Source organism: Haliotis cracherodii, unplaced genomic scaffold (genome assembly GCF_022045235.1).
Source record: "Haliotis cracherodii isolate W230 unplaced genomic scaffold, xgHalCrac1.p SCAF_4, whole genome shotgun sequence".
Classification (NCBI taxonomy): domain Eukaryota; kingdom Metazoa; phylum Mollusca; class Gastropoda; order Lepetellida; family Haliotidae; genus Haliotis; species Haliotis cracherodii.
This window is the reverse complement of record NW_027266297.1, coordinates 2,842,145-2,850,717: the sequence shown is the minus strand read 5'-3', so window position 1 is coordinate 2,850,717 and position 8,573 is coordinate 2,842,145. Positions and strand designations below refer to the sequence as shown.

Genomic DNA, 8,573 nt, shown 5'->3' with positions numbered 1-8,573 from the left:
TAGCATGGAAAACTTTGATCCCGTCTCATATATGATCTAAGTACCTTGGTTTTAGTTTTACCCCCCTTTTTGGTAGTTTTTACATATTATATGTAGCGTTGTGCAGCCCTTAAGGTTAGCATAATATACATATGACGATCATTGTGATTTATATGCGTTATGTCACTACTAAACAAGAATTGAATCATTTTCCATTTTTCATATTTTAAGCTACATATGTTTCGTATTCAAATTAATTTAGTCGAATATATGACATTACCATACTTCTGTTGCTGAAAGTGAAAATCAACAACACTTACTGTGAATATGGTGAATAGTGCAGTAGTGGGCAATATCGGCTACCAGTACTTAAGGTTACACAGTCAAAACGCTGACATGAAGTAAACTGCTCTCAGATCAGTAAGTAAGATGTACGTTTTTGTATCTTCTGTTGCACCACAGCTTCAATAACACACTAAGGACAAACAATTCCGATACAATGTTAGCCAGACTAACAATTTTATGTCTAACAGTTTTTTTTTTAAGGAATAACTATGATGGTGTTATATGCTAAGTTCTTAAGTTCAGATGTGCCGGGTGTCTTTTGTATGGCAGTATATGCATTACAACGGGCAATAATGTTTGTTTTGGTATCACGCCTCAATATTCAAGCTCTATGACGGGGGTATGTAAATAAAGTGGCTGATATTATGAGCATCAATATCTGCAATTGGGATATGATGACATGTATCAACCAAATCTGTGAGTCTGACCACCCGATCCCATTAGACGCCTCGTGGGATAAGCACGAGTTGCTGGAGCCCAATTCTTCATGGTGAATTACTTATCAAAGCAGTATAAGAATCACGTTGAATACAAAAATATTTATCTAAAAATCGACTTCACTCATGTTCTTGTGTCAATGTTTTATCACCAACTTACCCATACTTCACCTCTTTCTTTCAATGTATTAAGATGTACCTACGAAGTTGTATCAACTGCGGGTTGTGAATAATTATGTATCATTAACAAAAGAACCATTAACAATTGAATGAAATAATGAAACTTGATAGTTGACGACATGGATATGCAACTTACTCTCTGCTATAACTTTTGTTTCTCGCACGTCTGAGTTTCTCGACTCAGTGGCTTGTTTCGTCCTGAAAATATTTGAATGTTTACAGACAGTCAATGTTTCATTTTTCTAGGTTTTGTGAGGACAATTATACCCGTAATTGGGTGTCCTCAGATCTTTGTTAAGCGGTATCGAAAACTAAGATCTGATTTTAATGGGATTGAGAGTCATCGAACTGTTTGTTCTGAATTGGACAGTGTGTTTTCGAAACGGATGACCTTAAACCGGTATTGCTGGAGCCATGGAACTTTCTTTCCTAAAGCCACTGTATATGTGTGACTATTTCCCCGAACCGGAATTGATACGATGTAACGGTAGTGGGTATAACTCTCTTATTAAAACAACTGTTAACATATGATTTTCTTGTTTAATACTAAACAGGCATGTGATTCCTGTTCCAAATAGATTTCATTACATTGGAAATTATGTCATAAGAGTGGAATGTATAACTCTCGAGTAAAAGACCACGAACCAACGACCCAATCTTGAGGCGCATGCAGCTCGAGTGGCACTGTTGTAATTGCAGGAATACACTCTCATGGTTCACAAGAACCAAACCCCAAATGTCAACAACCCATTGGACATGGGTGACGTTAGCTATCTTCTAGTGACACAACATTTAGTACAATGTGTATTGTATATGAGTTGCAGTGTACACATGACATAATATCGAGAGATATATATTAACCAACATGAATTTCACACTAAGTTAGGTGTGGGTATATTTAGTAACTACAAACTGCTAATGTGATGTTAACCAAATTGCTGATCCTTGAGCCGCAGGTAGAAGTTGGATAATGTGGGAATGTGTTTGTTAGAAAGTCTAAATTAATTTCAATTTCAGTCAGGCCATTCGAAATTTTAGATAATTTTTGCCTCTTCTGCTTATTTCAAAACTTGGGTGGACGATTATATATGGCGGCCTCCACCAGAGCACATGATTTGTCTGGCCAACGAGAACTATCAAATGTTTTGAATTTGAGATCCATTCCCCTATTTCGTGATTAGTCCAGATGCAGCTCTCTCCTACTGCATCGTCATATACTGTGTTAAGGCATGCAGTTACAATCAAGAGCATCCATGCAACTCCTGTCACTAAATGTACCCAACCCCTCTATCCTGTACTGCAATGCTAGATTGATCTCACTGCAACAGTAACTTGTGGGTCATCAGACTCATGTTGCTTCGTGGATATATTCCACTCCACTGGAATGGGGCCTGGTCAATTTCATCAGAGATCAAGGAGCTACTTGACACATTTCAGTAACACATACAGTACATTCAGTAACACTAACACATACCTGAAGTGTTTCTTAAAAAAACTCTCCGCACAATTTGAGAATCTGTAGCGATGTGTAATACATTTTTTGTTTCCCACAGAAGGTGTCTCTTTTAATATCAAAATAACAATAAATATGCGATAGTAATTATCTATAATATAATTCACACTTGAAAATAGAACTATTGCATGTTCAGATAAAACAATTACAACACTTGCAATTATATCCTAACTCAGCATTGATTTAACGCTCACTCAACATATCTGTGAATTATAACAACTCGGATGTTTGATGGCAGATTTGTCGACATGGTGTGTGCTGGGTCAGTAACCCATGTAGTTTTTTTTGGATGTAACCTGCCTCTACAACAATTGCAGGCATTGCACGTACCAGAGCACAGGATGTAGCTGACAGACAACAGAAAGTTTGTACAATTACAATTACAGACTGTGAAATTACTTGCTAGAAAGGTATGCGTTAGTGACATAAATCGTGAGTAATAAAGAACAGACTAAGGTCAAATTCAGGCTGCGACATAATGTAGTGCCAGAAGTTGATGACATTAAACAAGCCAGCTCTTCACAGCAACCGTCCCTGTGACGAAGGTTTTCAAGCGCTGGGACTGTAAACATAAAAGGAGGTCACTCCATTACAGAGTTTCCATTCGCTTCCAAATGAAAAAAAACAACAACAACAACTTGCCACAACACAAATGCTCCCAACTGGTCTCCATGGGTATGTCTGTTTCGTGCATACATGTCCTGTTCCCAATTCACAATGATGTCATCTTACCCGTGAAGATCTGGGGTAGAATATGTCGTTAGCAACCTATGCTTGCCTTCAAAGGCGACTAAGCTTGTCGAAAGAGGCGACTGACGGGATCGGTCGGTCAGGCTCCCTGACTTGGTAGATACGTGTCATCGTATCTCAATTGCGTAGATGGATGCTAACGATGTCAATCACTGGATTGCCTGGTAAAAACTTGATCATTTACAGGTCGCTGTCATCAAAATGGAATATTGCTGAGTGCGGCATTAAACAACAAATAAACAAACAAACAAACAAACACAGTGGTATTATCACTGAGCACATGATTGCATGTTGGTTATTAACATTTAAATGCATTAAAATATCTGAAATCCACTTTAAGTAGCTGCAATGTAAAATACATTTATTTACATAATATGTTATAAACAGTAAAGACAATATAAACTATAATGACAAAAGTAGTTTCAAATAAACAGCGTTCCATATCTATTTTACCGTATTTCAAATGTATATAAAGTTATCCAGAATGTGGGTTGATAATGTCTATACAAATTATGAGGAAGCATTAAGATTATACTGTATACTGTTATGAGGACCTCTTTTCGTCGTTGGGCTAACCACACTTCATTGAATATGAAGTGATGAATAATGCCATATAATTTTCTGATTGGATACAGTTGTCACATCTTCTGTCGAAAATGTCATTCTAGCTACTAAATGACAATAAACATCATGAAGTTTGCTGCTTATACTTTATACCGAGAGAGCTAATGATGTACACTTCACTTGCATCCGGGGATATTTTAACGTCAGTTCCATTCAGTTATTGATGCTCACTCGCATATTATTTAAGTTGGTTGGTTGGTTGGTTGTTTTTTTGTTTAACGCACCAGTCGGCAGTATTCCAGCTACATTGTATATGACGGTGGTCTGTAAATAATCGAGTCTTACCCGAAAATCCAGTGATTGATATCATGAGCATCGATCCACGCATTTGGGATCGATGACATGCATTAACCAAGTCAGCGAGCATGGCCACCCGATCCTGTTAGTCGCCTTTTACGGCAAGCATGGGTTATAAGTTATAAGATACCATATGTATCATAATGTAAGTCTGACGTATCTAAAACTGAACCGTAGTATTATCTCAATACACAGACATCTTGAATATTGAAAGTACTGCAAAGTCCTTTACAAGAGTAATCAATCTTAATGGGAGAAAAGCAATATGCAATGTTTAATGTGTGTTCAAGGTAAAAGTATGATGGTCGTTTGTGTACATTGTTGTGTATGTTGAGAGATGGATATAACATACTACATTAACATTAATGCCAGCACTAAATGTAAGAGAAATTCCACAATTCAATCATGAAACTGCCATACTTTTATTTAGACAACTAAATATAAGGCTGATTACTTGCAACTATGCTGTATTTATCTGGGATTTATATGGAACCCAATTGCAAGATAGCAAACACACACAGCGATGGATTCAACAAAAACATACAAAGGTTTGCAACAGGAAAAAGATAACACGAGCTTAGCCTATTGTCCGTCCCTTGTTCAACTTTTTTGTTCACATTGTCAATGTCAATGCACGTAAACAATACTTTATCCTCAGATACATTCTGAAACATTATTCATGCATTGCGTTCAAAATAACTTGTCCTCATACAAGGAAAGTATGGTTTGCATATTCAGTCGCTGTGAAAGTACAGGCGTGGTGCTCCAACTCCTGCCAGTTCAACATGGCGGTTGTCAGGTTGATCCGGGTGGTGGTGCTGGCTGGGTGGATGCAACTGTTATTGGGTAAGTTGTTCTTGGATGGTTATTATTATGTATACAACATGTTTCATCTTTAAGCTGCAGTTGCATTTTGTAGAAGGGATATTATCTGAAATCATTGTATTATAGGTGGTATGTGAAAGATTAGAAATAAATGATATTAAAATAAATGGAGTTTCAAATACACTTAGTTTCATTTTCGTATCGTGATGTTTAACAAATTTTGGGCACAAGAAATTGAAGTCACACATTGTATCCATGTTTGGGGTCGCCTAAACGCTTTTGCCACCTGTATTTAGGTCCACATTTAATCCATAATATGATCACACACGACAAACACCGTGTACCGGATCCTTTGTATACATTTTATGAGAAAATGTGCAGGATATGCAGCACTTCGGACTTTCCTCCCATAAAGCATGATCCATAACAGATAGATGGGCCCAGGGCTCGAGTGAGTGAGTGAGTGAGTATGGTTTCACGCCGCCTTTAACAATATTCCAGCAAATCACGGCGGGGGACACCAGAAATGGGCTTCACACATTGTACCCATGTGGGGAATCTTCGGCATGTGTAACGCTATTTTGAAACTGTGCTCGACTGAAACTGATCCTGTGATAACTTCGATGATTACATTCTGCTTTAATTCATTATAGTAAATACTAACTTTGATAATACACAGTTATCTTGTGTTGAAACTGTGTGTGTGTGTGTGTGAGTTCATTTAAAGTTGACACGATATACGGCTTTTGCACTGAATTTGACGTTCATACGTTTTTTCACGAGACACTGACAGACTACTTTCACATTCTTGGGGTTCCCCTTGGAATTCTCAAGCACGTATACACTCATACAGAAGTGTTCTTTCTGATCATTTAGACTCTTTAATCTTGAACTCAGCATCGAACCTATTATATATTTAGAAACGTTAGATAGTTTGACTGCATGATCGTTCACGAATATCCTCGCTACGACCCATCCTTGTGAACAAAATGAAGAAAGGCACATCCCAGCTGTCTTAATATTGACTTGATCCGTGTCTAGGCTGACAGTGACAGCATACAGCAATCTCTATATTTACCTTGATCTTTTATCACCTTTCAATGATCGACCAATGGATCAATGATGACTAAAACATGTAACCGCCACCGGTTCATTAACAACTTAATGAAATCTCTCCCGTCACGTGTGTTCTGTGGGCAACATCTTGTAATTGATGTAAATGTATTACGACACGCTGTCATTGTGACTTACTGAGATTGTTCTTAACAGACCTTTCTCATCTTATGGTGGTACTATTTGAATACATGTGTTGTGTCAGATGCTTTTGAAGAGCAAGTTGTGCATGGATACGCGAATATCACCTCTTGTTTTAGGAACTATTATATTCCGCGATACAGTTGGTTGTTGTATGGCTGTCTGGGGAAACATGAAGTCACACGTACTTCAGATAGTAACGTCTTATATTAAATGCAACTGAAACGAGCTGTCTGAAACCTCCCATGCAAATACTATCTTTTAAACATCAACGCCAGAGAATAACCAGTCTCAACTATCCACCGAACGAAAGAAGTAAAGTGTAAAAAGCAAATAAAGGATGTCATGAGCGGGTCACTGAAAATAAGTGATGACACCAGGTGTTTGCGAAAAGGATAAGAGTTGGTATGTCTTCTTTTCCCCACCATAAGGATGAAGTTGATGGATTCTCTTGGTTACTTTGTATACCACATTACAAGACAAGATAACGAATGAACAACCCTGAAATAATTACACTTGATAGACTGAATAGAAGTCTAGTTTAAAGGGTACAGACAAATTATACTGAACAGTTACAAGATCGACTGATAATAACAAAAAACTATCTCAACTGAAGCTGGGGAGCTGAATAGGGAATGGGGTGGAATGTTCACGCGAACAAATGACCTACACCATTCGCCTCTGTTTGAATACAACACATTCATGATTGTACCTGAAGCATTCTTCCCCTGTGAGAGGCTTTGAATACCTCCATTACTCATTTTCAAAGGAGAAATTGAAAGCAGTACAATTGTTGTGTTGCTAGAATGATAGATTATTGTGTACTAATGCAGAATATGTGCAGTTGGCGTTACACTAGGCTTAGTTTGTCGGGGTATTGCACTTCCTGGTTGTTCAACAATGAGGGTGTCAGGATGTTTTTGTTAGTGGTGTTACTGAGCTGGAAACAGCTGGCTCGGTAGAGTATCAGATTAGTGTATGCCGGTGACATATAAATTAGGCACTGAAAGCTAGCTATTGCATTTGCTTTGCTGAGACCCAATAGTTTATAATATAAGGCCTTTGCAAAGGCATCCTTTGCACAATCGAGTTTTAATTCTATTTACTGTCGGTTTGATTCTAATATTTGTTTCTTAATATTAACGTTTGAATTAATTACTCAGTATCTGTATGCCGAACCCTTTGGCAGAGTACCGACGACTGTTTATCAATAAGGGGACTGACTGTTCAATCTTTTTGGGTCGGTGGGATAGCCATGTTTTGACAATATTGGCTCATGCCATCGAGTCTTCATGTTCGAGGCAACAGTAAGACCTGTCAGTTAATTTATACTTCGTTTGTGATGATGGAGTGTCTATTACTTGAAATAAGTGACACATATGTTGACTTCAGCAACGGAACATGTTGGGTAATGTATGGGAGGCATTGCATTGTGTCATTACTGTAACGAAATGGTTTTCAGCTTTAGAACGACATAATTACAGCAAAAGCAGCACACTTTGCATTATTCATTCTTAAAGATACCAGGGTCCTTTTCCTTTTTATTTAAAATCTATCTGAAATGCTCAATAACACCATGGTATAGTATTTCCAATACATAATCAGTACATGGAACAAACAATATCAAAATCAGTGATTTGATAAACTTATTAATTCCTTCAGTTAATTGAGAAAAAACAAACACATTTAACACTGATTAAGTTTGACTCGGTTAACTGTGATATTACTGAAGAAACTACAGATGCAACGGGATTATAACACGTATACATAATATTTTGGATCTGACAAACAGAGCTCAATATACCCATGAAGGAAAGTTATTTAATTAATTAATTCATTCATTAACTGAAACACCCATTTGAGGGTCTAGTCCAGGACTTTATTTTAAAAACAGCAGGATGATTTGATGATCAGTCAAAATGTGCATACTGTATTGATTTGATATTGCTGAAATAAGGAAATGATTATTTCACGAACATACGATCCATTCAGAATTATATGAATGCACCTGGGAAACAGATGAGCACCCCTTCAGATAATGAATTATTACATGTGAATAACTGTAATTGCCATTATAATTACACAAAGAGGTGAAAGGTCATGTTTGACGGTAATGTTAGAACTCACCATGGCATGCACCTGAAGGATGCCACTCCCGTAAATACAGTATGTACAGGCATCAAATTTTGGTATTTGATCCCGCTGACTTGCTATGTTTAATAATTCCCTGTGAACATGACACGAAGTAGGATATCACAGATGCAGAGACGAGAAATGATCGGAATACATTCCATAGGGTTGTCTTTCAATTGACGTCCATCGGGCGTCACCTAGGCTACAGCTACACAGTCATCAGGCAATTGGTGTGA

At 37.6% G+C, this 8,573-nt stretch overlaps 1 pseudogene; it reads left to right on the top strand.

The window, feature by feature from the left end:
* Nucleotides 1-4,910: 4,910 nt before the first annotated feature.
* The window catches only part of LOC139478375 (multiple epidermal growth factor-like domains protein 11), a 34,845-nt pseudogene continuing 31,182 nt past the window's right edge, over nucleotides 4,911-8,573 (top strand).